Here is an 11,488-nt window from a genome sequence, read left to right as displayed (position 1 = left end):
TAACTTTAAAACTTTCCACAGAGAAAATCTCAGATGGCTTAATTGGTGAATTCTACCATACAGTTAAAGAAAAATTAATAGTGATTTTCTACAAATTCTTCCAAATGCAGAGGAGGAAATATTTCCCAACTCATTCACTAGGGTCAGTGCTACAGATAAAATTTTGTTCCCCTCCCCACACTATTCATGTATTAAAATTGAATCCTCAAAGTGAGGGTATTTGGAGATGGGGCTTTCTGGAGGTAAATAGAATTTGATGAGACCATAAGGTGATGCCCTCATAAATGGGATTAATACCCTTCAAAGAGTCACAAGACAGTTTGCTTCCTCTCTCTGCTCTTCTGTGAAGATACAGCTAGAAGTCAGTGGTCTTCACTGACTCTCACCAGAAAGGGCTCTCACCAGAACTCAACCAATTTGGACTAAACTCTAATCTTGGACTTCTCTGAAATGTAAGAAATAAATTTCTGTTTGTAATCCACCCAGTCTATGACATTCTGCTATAGCAGCCTGAACTGTGACAACCAGCACTATCCTGATAATAAATGCGAAGACATCACAAGAAAATAAAATTAAAAATACACCTTATGATCTTAGAATCAGGCAAATCAAAGTCACCTAGTTGGAAAAGAAAGAAAGAAAGAAAAGAAAGAAAATGATATATTTGTAGATGACACAATCTTTTGTATAGAAAATCCCAAGATGTATGCTAAAGAACAAATAGAACTTATCAATGGATTCAGCATTGTTGCAGGATACAATATTGATAAACAAATCAATTGTATTTCTATGCACTAGCAATTGATTTGTTTATCAATATCAAAAAATAAAATTAAGAAAAATAATCCTATTTATAATAGCATCAAAAGAAATTAGAACATATGTCCAAACAAAAAATCTTGTACATGAATGTTTACAGTAACATTATTCATTAAAGCCAGAAAGTGAAAACCCATGTCCATCAACTAATGAATGGGTGAAAAAAAAATCATATGATGGAGAATTATTCAGCAATGTAGAAGAATAAAGTGCTGTTATTAGCTACAATATAAAAACCTTATAAAACATTATGCTAAGTGAAAGAAGTCAGTAAAACCACACACTGTATAATACTATTTATGTGAAATGTCCAAAATCTATAAATCTATAAAAAGACAGAGAGTAGATCAGTGGTTGGCTATGACTGAAGGAGGGAGAACTGGGGCTTGACTATTAAAAGGTAAGAGGTATAATAGATATAATTCAACTATGATCTCAGGTGGGATAACACAAGTTCTTGATTTCAAACTTAGACATGGTAACTGTAAGGTACCTTTGAAACTTTAAGGAACAGATAAAGTAGGTATTCGGATGATGGCGTCATTAAGAGAACCAAGAAAAAGGAAAACAATTACTTCCTGAAGCCTATTCATTGATACTGTGATGTCTCACAGTAATCCCTGTGGATTAGAAATGCAGCTTTTAATTCTTAGAGCTAGTTGTAGGGGTCAAATGATGATTAACTCACAAAGCCCTGTAGAATGAATATAATTTCATCCTACAGGGAAATCTTGTGAAGCATAGAGGGATTATCTTTTCTTCCTTACCCTTTGTTTTTAAAGAACAAGTTTGAAAATAGAAGTAATATATATCTTCATTCATGTAAAGTTACTGGTGAAAATCAGTATGCCAGCAATCACTGCCTCATTTCTGCATTTTTGACATTGCTTCTGAAAACCATCACTTTCTAATTTCCCAATTTTTCTGGGAACTGGATGAGAGTGCAGTGATTTCTACATTTTCTATTACTTAGAAACAATATATTTGTAGATGACAATATATTTGTAGATGACACAATCTTCTTCAAAACAAAAATAGTGTTTTGCCATTTGTCTTCAGATAACAAAGTATCTATGTAAGATATCTATGTAAGAAATTCAAATTCCAGTGAGGCATTGAGATTTTTCTCAATCAGTGATCAAAATGTGATGGATTGGAAAGGATGATATATTGTAGAGAAGACAAATTTATTACAAAATTTCATAAGTAATTCATAGAAAAATGAAGTAAATAGGAAAAATTAATCATGATAAGAATGATTCAATAGCTTTAAATTTTATTTTATAATTCAGAGAGCCATATAGCTTGTATTTACCTTATCTGTAACTTTGCAGAATGAAGATAATCCTAAACTTTGAGTTTGGTGGCTGTCTGTAACACATAGCTCTTAAAATTTCATGCAATTGTGAGGGAATAAGGGCTGCGATATAGCCCTTATACGACATAATATATTATATATATAGCTAACACTGTCTCCGTTATTCCAACATGGAGATGTTTCTTTCACATTACTCTTTTTTTTCTTTTTTTAATTTATTAAATTATTTTATTTAAATTCAACTAACATATAGTGTATCATTAGTTTCAAATGTAGATTTAAGTTATTCATCTGTTGCATATAACATCCAGTGCTCAGGTACATCAAGTGCCCTCCTTAATGCCCATCATATAGTTATCCCATTTCCCCACCCACTCTCCCTCTAGCAATCCTCAGTTTGTTTCTTATTGTTGAGAGACTCTTACGGTTTTTCTTCCTCTTTGATTTCATCTTATTTTATTTTTCTCCCTTCCCCTATGATCATCTCTTTTATTTCTTAAATTCCACTTGAGTGAAACAATATGGTAATTGTCTTCCTCTAATTGACTTATTTCACTCAGCATAATACCTTCCAGTTAAAAAAAACTAAAAGGCAACCTATGGAAAGGGAGAAGATATTTACAAATGATGTATCAGATAAAGGGCTAGTATCCAAGACCTAAAAATAATTTATCAAACTCAATACCCCCCAAAACAAATAATCCTGTCAATAAATGGGCAGAAGACATGAACAGCCATTTCTCCAAAGAAGACATACAAGCTTCTGTCTTCAGCTCATGTCATGATCGCCTGCCTCTCTGCCTACTTGTGATCTCTCTCTCTTTGTCAAATAAATAAATAAAATCTTAAAAAGAAATAGAAGGAGAGATAAAAAAGCTTCGAGGACAAACAAAAAATAAAAGATTTGTAAACAGCAAACCAGCCTACAAGAAATATTGAAAGGGGTTCTCTAAGCAAAGAGAGAGCCCAAATGTAGTGGACCAGAAAGGAACAATATACAATATTGAATAATATACAGACAATATACAGTAACAGTCACCTTACAGGCAATACAATGGCACTAAATTCATACCTCTCAATCATTATCCTGAATGCAAATGGGCTAAATGTCCCAATCAAAAGATACAGGGTATCAGAATGGATTAAAAAGACCCAAAACCTATCAATATGCAGTCTATAAGAAACTCATTTTAGACCCAAAGACAACTCCCGATTTAAAGTAAGGGGGTGGAAAACAAGTTATCATGCTAATGGACATCAAAAGAAAGCTGGAGTGGAAAGCCTTATATCAGATAAATTAGATTTTAAGACAAAGACTATAATAAGAGATGAGGAATGACACTATATCATACTCAAAGGGACTGTCCAAAAGAAGATCTAACAATTTTAAATATCTCAGCCCCTAACATGGGAGCAGCTAACTATGTAAACCAAATAATAACAAAATCAAAGAAACCCATTGAAAACAATACAATAATGGTATGGGACTTTAACACCCACCTCACTGAAATAGACAGATCATCCAAGCAAAGGATCAACAAGGAAATAAAGGCCTTAAGTGACACACTGGACCAGGTCGACATCACAGATCTATTCGGAACATTCCATCCCAAAGCAACAGAGTACACATTCTTCTCTAGTGCACATGGAACATTCTCCAGAATAGATCAAATCCTGGGTCACCAATCATGTCTCAACTGGTACCAAAAAGATTGGGATTATTCCCTGCATATTTTAGTCCATGATGCTCTGAAGCTAGAACTCAATCACAAGAGGAAATTTGGAAAGAACCCAAATACATGGAGGGTAAAGAGCATCCTACTAAAGAATGAATGGGTCAACCAGGAAATTAAAGAGGAATTGAAAAAAAAAATCATGAAAACAAATGATAAGGAAAATAACTGTTTAAAATCTGTGTGACACAGTAAAGATAGTCCTGAGAGGAAAACATATAGCAATACAAGCCTTTCTCAAAAAACAGGAAAGGTCTCAAGTATACAATCTAACCCTACACCTAAAGGAGCTGGAGAAAGAACAGCAAAGAAAGCCTAAATTCAGCAGCAGAAGAGAAATAATAAAGATCAGAACATAAATTAATGAATAGAAACCAAAAGAACAACAGAACAAATCAACAAAACGAGGAGCTGGTTCTTTGAAAGAATTAATAAGATTGATAAACCCCTGGTCAGACTTATCAAAAAGAAAGAGAAAGGACCCAAATAAATAAAATCATGTACAAAAAAGGAGAGATCATAACCACCACCAAAGGAATACAAACTATAAGAACATGTTAGGAGCAACTATAGGCCAGCATTTGATAATCTGGAAGAAATGGATGCATTCCTAGAGGCATATAAACTACCAAAACTTAACCAGGAAGAAATAGAAAACCTGAATGGACCCATAACCAGGAAGGAGATTGAAGCAGTCATCAAAAATCTCCCAACAAACAAGAGTCCATGGTGAGATGGCTTCCCAAGGGAATTCTACCAAACATTTAAAGAAAAATTAATTCCTATTCTCCTGAAACCATTCCAAAAAAAAGAAAGGGAAGGAAAACTTTCAAATTCATTTTATGAGGCCAACATTACCTTAATCCCAAAACTAGACAAAAATTTCACCAAAAAGGAATATTACAGACCAATGTCCTTGATGAACACAGATGTGAAAATTCTCCCCAAAATACTAGCAACTAGGATCCAACAGTGCATTAAAAGGATTATTCACCACAACCAAGTGGGATTTATTCCAGGGCTACAAGGTTGGTTCAACATCCACAAACCAATCAATGTGATATAATACATTAATAAAAGAAAGAACAAGAACCATATGGTCTTCTCAATAGATGCTGAAAAGCATTTGACAAAGTATAGTATCCATTCTTGATCAAAACTCTTCAAAATGTAGGGACAGATGGTACATACTTCAATATTATCAAAGCCATTTATGAAAAACCCACAGGGAATATAATTCTCAGAGCTTTCCGCTAAGGTGAGGAACACAGCAGGGATGTCCATTTTCACCACTGCTATTCAACATAGTACTAGAAGTCCTAGCCTCAGCAATCAGAAAATAAAAAGAAATTAAATGCATCCAAATCGGCAAAGAAGAAGTCAAACTTTCACTCTTTGCAGATGATATGATGCTTTATATGGAAAACCCAAAAGACTCCACTCCAAATCTGCTGGAAGTTGTACAGGAATTCAGGAAAGTTTCAGGATATAAAATCAATGCAAAGAAATCAGTTGCATTTCTCTACACCAACAACAAGACAGAAGAAACAGAAATTAAGGAGTTGATCCCATTTACAACTGCATGCAAAATCACAGGATATCTAGGAATAAACCTAACCAAAGAGGCAAAAAGTCTGTACTCAGAAAAATATAAAGTACTCATGAAAAAAATTGAGGAAGACACCAAGAAATGGAAAAATATTCCATGCTCCTGGATTGGAAGAAAAAATATTGTGAAAATATCTGTGCTACCTAAAGCAATCTACACGTGTAACACAATTCCTATCAAAATACCATCAATTTTTTTCAAAGAAATAGAACAAATAATCCTAAAATTTATGGAACCAGAAAAGGCCCCGAATAGCTAGAGAAATGTTGAAAAAGAGAGCCAAAGTTGGTGGCATCACAATTACAAACTTCAACCTCTATTACAAAGCTATCATGATCAAGACAGTATGATACTGGCACAAAAACATACACATAGATCAATGCAACAGAATAGAGGGCCCAGAAATGGACCCTCAGCTCTATGGTCAACTAAACTTTGACAAAGGAGGAACAACTGTCCAATGGAAAAAAAGACAATCTCTCTTCAACAAATGGTGTTGGGAAAACTGGACAGCCACATGCAGAAGAATTAATCTGGACCATTTCCTTACACCAAACACAAAAATAGGCTCAAAGTGGATGAAAGACCTCAGTGTAAGACAGGAATTCATCCATGTTACAGAGAACACAGGCAGGACTTCTTTGACCTCAGCTGCAGCAACTTCTTCCTAGAAACATCGCCAAAAGCAAGGGAAGCAAAGGAAAAGATGAACTATTGGGACTTCATCAAGATCAAAAGCTTTTGCACAGCAAAGGGAGCAGTCAACAAAACCCAAAGACAACTGACAAAATGGGAGAAGATATTTGCAAACAACATATTAGATAAAAGGATAGTATCCGAAATGTAAAAAGAACTTATCAAACTCAATACCCCCCAAACAAATAATCCTATCAAGAAATGGGCAGAGGACATGAACAGACATTTCTGCAAAGAAGACATCTAGAAGACACATGAAAAAGTGTTCCACATCACTCGGCATCAGGGAAATTCAAATCAAAAGACAGTGAGATATCACTTCACACCAGTCAGAATGGCTAAAATTAACCATTCAGGAAACAACAGGTGTTGGCGAGGATGTAGAGAAAGGGGAACCTTCTGTTGGTGGGAAAAGCACTGTTGGTGGGAAAGCAAGCTGGTGCAGTCACTCTGGGCAACAGCTTGGAGGTTCCTCAAAAAATTGAAAATAGGGGTGCCTGGGTGGCTCAGTGGGTTAAAGCCTCTGCTTTCGGCTCAGGTCATGATCCCAGGATCCTGGGATCAAGCCCTGCATTGGGCTCTTTGCTCAGCGAGATGCCTGCTTCCTCTCTCTCTCTTTCTCTCTCTCTCTCTCAGCCTGCTTCTCCCCCTACTTGTGATTTCTGTCTGTCAAATAAATAAATAAATAAAATCTTAAAAAAAAATTGAAAATAGAGCTACCCTACTACCCAACAATGGCACTACTGGGTATTTACCCTAAAGGTACAAATGTAATGATCCAAAAGGGCACGTGCACCTGAATGTTTATAGAAGCAATGTCCACAATAGCCAAACTATGGAAAGAACATAGATATCCATCAACAGATGAATGGATAAAAAAGAGGTGGTATACACACACACACACACACACACACACACGCATACACACACACAATGGAATACTATGCAGCCATAAAAAGAAATGAAATCTTGCCATTTGCAACAACATGGATGGAAGTAGAGGGTATTATTCTGAGCAAAATAGGTCAATCAGAGAAAGGCAATTATCATATGATCTCCCTGATATGAGCAATTTGAGAGGCAGAGTGGGAGGTTTGGGGGGTAGGGAAGGAAAAAATGAAACAAGATGGGATGGAGAGGGAGACAAAGCATAAGAGACTCTTAACCTCACAAACAAACTGAGGGTTGCTGGGAGGTGGGGGGGGGCAGGGAGAGGGTGGTTGGGTTATGGACATTGGGGAGGGTATGTGCAATGGTGAGTGCTGTGAAGTGTGTAAGCCTCATGTATTACAGACCTGTACCCCTGGGGCTAATAATACAGTATATGTTAATAAAAAAACCCCACAATGAGATACCACCTTACACCAGTTAGAATGGCCAAAATTAACAAGTTGTTTAATGACAGATGTTGGCAAGGATGGGGAGAAAAGGGAAGCCTCCTATGCTATTGGTGGGAAATCAAGCTGGTGCAGCCACTCTGAAAATAGTGTGGTGGTTCCTCAAGATGTTAAAAATAGAACTACCTTATACCCAGCAATTGCACTACTGGGTATTTACCCCAAAGATACAGACATAGTGGAAAGAAGGGGCACCTGCACCCCAATGTTTATAGTAGCAATGTCCACAATAGCCAAACTGTGGAAGCAGGTGAGATGACCTTCAACATATGAATGGATAAAGATGTGATTCATATATACAAAGGAATATTCCTCAGCCATCAGGAAGGATGAATACCTACCATTTGTATCAATATGGATGGAACTGGAAGGGATTATGCTGAATGAAATAAGTCAGGCAGAGAAGGACAATTACCATATGATTTCATTCATATGTGGAATGTAAGGAATAGTGTGGAGGACCATAGGGGAAGGGAGGGAAAACAATGTGAAGAAATCAGAGAGGGAGACAAACCCATGAGAGACTGGGAACCAAACAAGGGTTACAGAGGGGAGGGGCATGGGGTAACAAGGTGAGGAGTATTAAGGAGGGCACATGTTGTGATGAGCACTGGATGTTACACACAACTAATGAATCATTGAACACTACATCAAAAACTAATGTACTGTATAATGGCTAACTGAACACAATAAAATTAATTAATTAATAAAAATGATTGGTGATCAAAGTTTATATAAACTTCTAATCTTGACAGATAAATGCTTTTTTTTATCACTTTTCTGTTATCAGTAGATATTATACTCATTTTGGTTTATTGCTTATCTGACAACTGAAAATGATGTATCAATTTAAAAATATTCCTAGTGAATATGGAGGATGAACATTGTTTCATATATTTATTGGTCAAGTCAACTTACTCTCCCATAAACATGTCTCTTCGTATTTTTCCCCCCATTTGTTCCATTGGGTTATTTAACTTGTTTTTACCTAGTTGTAAGAGGTTGTGTATGTGTATGTGTGTGTTATAAGTATTAACCCTACATATGCAGAATATGTTCCAAATAATTTTTTGTCCTTTCCCTTTGTTTATGAATTTATGTAGTAAAAATTATTACATGGTCATACCTATGTAAAAGTTATTAGTCTATTTCTCTTCCACATACAAGAGTTTTACATTCGCATCTCTTCTACTTGTGATAGTCTTCCTCATAGTTTTAATATTGCCTCAAAATTTGCATTTATTTCAGGTTTTTTCAATTTTGGGGTTAGGTACTTAAACAAAGAATTTTTAAACCATCTTACTATAGGCTGAAAGTTAAGTTTGAGAGACTATGGACTCCAGGAAACAAACAAAGGGTTTCAGAGGGGAGGTGGATGGAGGGATAGGTGAATCTGGTGATGCATATTAAGGAGGGCACTGATTGCATGGAGCACTGGGTGTTATGCACAAACAATTAATCATGGAACACTACATCAAAAACTAATGATGTTCAGTATGGTGACTAACATAACATAACATAATAAAAATAAAAAATAAAAAATAAATTACTAATTAGGTGGAAAACAACACTAAGGTACAATGTAATTTGCAAACAAAATGTCATTATTTTGTGTTATCTTTAGTAAATTTCTTTGATACATATTCTCATTACAGTGATCAGGTGTGAATATGTCAAAAGGAAACAAGACTATAGTAACTGAGTTTGTCCTCACAGGAATTACAGAGCAATCACAGCTGCAGTTCCTTCATTTCCCTCATGTTCTGGGTCATCTACCTTATCACTATGGAATGCAGCCTCAGTCTGATTCCCATATTCACATGTCTACGTGCTTCTCTCTTGGTGGTTTAGCCTTTGTAGATGCATGCACTTTAACCTTTGTAACACCCAGGATGTAGGCCGATTTCTTAGACAAGATGCAATGAAATCCCTACCTTAGTGCATCCCCCAAATTTATTTTTTTGGTTCCATGCAACTACAGAATGTTTCTTTCTGGTAGTCATGGCCTATGGACACTATGTAGCCATATTAACTCCTTGCTTTATCCAGTGATAATGTCCAATAGACTCTGCACTCAACTGATAAATATTTCATATACAATTGGCTTTCTGCATAGCCTAATTCATGTGAGAAATTAAGAGGTTATAGGTGACTTCAGAAGAGCTACAAAGAAGTTAACAGTTCCCAAAGGAAATTTCAAATTGTTTCTCTTTTCACTCTTTGTGTAAATAAGTCTTGCAGATTAGCCATGGTCTTGCCCTTTTACTAAAGAGCTAGTAGTTATTGAGCACTGGGTGAACGAACTCAGGTTAACACAATGTTTACTTGGATGAGGGTCCAGTTATGACTCATATTACCAATAGTTGATTTATTTAAAAATATTGTAATTTTTTTATGGGAACATTTAGTCTGAAAACTTGATATCTTTAAGGGACTCCTTCAAATTCCATTTAATAACTGACAGTACGGGCTGTTATGAAAGTGGGAATCATTTAGTTCATGACTGATCCTTGCTCACTGAACTAGATCTGCATGTTAATAAGACTCTGTGATAGCTTACCACAACATGATAAAATGAAAAAAACCCTTAGATTTTTGGCAAAAAAAATGTTTCTGAAATAAAAATGAGGAAAATTAAGAAAAACGAGATTTAAAAAATCGGTGCATCTTCTAAGATTTAAAAAATCGGTGCATCTTCCAGATGTCCATCAACAGATGAATGGAGAGAGATGTGGTATATGTATATACAATGGAATACTACTCAGCCATCAAAATATTGAAATCTTGCCATTTACAATGATGTGGATGGAACCAGAAGGTATTATGTTAAGCAAAATAAGTGAGTCAGAGAAAGACAATTATCATATGATCTCACTCATATGTGGAATTTAAGAAACAAAACAGGATCATAGGGAAAAAGAGGAAAAACGAAACAAGACAAAATCAAAGAGGGAAACAAACTATAACAGGTTCTTAATCATAGGAAACAAATTGAGTGTTGCTGGAGGTGAGGGAGGTAGAGAGGTGGGGTAACTGGTGATGGAACATTAAGGAGGGCAAGTGATGTAATGAGCACTGAGTATTATATAAGACTGGTGAATCACTGACTTCAACCTCTGAAACTAATATTTAATGTTAATTAATTGAATTTAAATAAAAAATATTTAAAAATTGGTGAATCTTAGTAATAACAATTAAAAAAAAGGAAGTTGGTTTGAATTAAATAGTGGAGCATCAAAATTTAAAACTTCCCATATCTAAAAGTGCACATACTAACTTTCACACAGAACATTATAATACAATGGTATTCAGGAATTTTCTGATTTGGAAATATTTCAAGATAAATCTTTCTCAAATATTATAGATATCCTGTACACTATTTATATGATTATTTTGTTTGCAATAGTAAGCCTGGTAAACATTTGCATAGGGATTGCATTGCTATCCTTACAATAGATAGAAGGCAAAGCAGAGAGCAAGGATGAGAAACTGGTTAAGTATATACTGATGTAGAGGAAAAATTGAGGTAGTGGTCTCAAAGCTGAGACAATGCTCTTATGATCTCAGCCACCAATTTATTTCTAATTCAGTGACAGGACTATATTAGTACATAGACTAATTTATTTCAGTATAATAGAATTGATATAGATTCCTTTTTCTTTTTTGGGGAAGACTTAATTATGTTCCTTGAGCAGTCTGTTTGTTTAATCACTGTTTAGGAAAGAAGGATTCATAGAAAATAAAAATTAAATTCTAGTTATTGAAGCAAGAGTGAAAATGGTCCTCTTTTTGAAGTATTTTAAAAGTTATATTTAGATTTTTTTCCTATAATTCCAATGAACATCAAAACACTTATCTAAGAGGATATAGTAAGAAACATAAATTTATTATTTGACTCATGAATATAAATGAAAAT

General features: G+C 35.1%; 1 pseudogene; it reads left to right on the top strand.

The window, feature by feature from the left end:
• Window positions 1–702: 702 nt before the first annotated feature.
• LOC131825650 (olfactory receptor 5AC2-like) lies at window positions 703–9,710 on the top strand (annotated as a pseudogene).
• The last annotated feature ends 1,778 nt before the right edge of the window (window positions 9,711–11,488 follow it).

The sequence above is a fragment of the Mustela lutreola genome, chromosome 2 (genome assembly GCF_030435805.1).
Source record: "Mustela lutreola isolate mMusLut2 chromosome 2, mMusLut2.pri, whole genome shotgun sequence".
In the NCBI taxonomy this organism is placed as follows: domain Eukaryota; kingdom Metazoa; phylum Chordata; class Mammalia; order Carnivora; family Mustelidae; genus Mustela; species Mustela lutreola.
The sequence above is the reverse complement of the archived record's forward strand: the minus strand, read 5'-3'. Positions and strand labels throughout refer to the sequence as shown.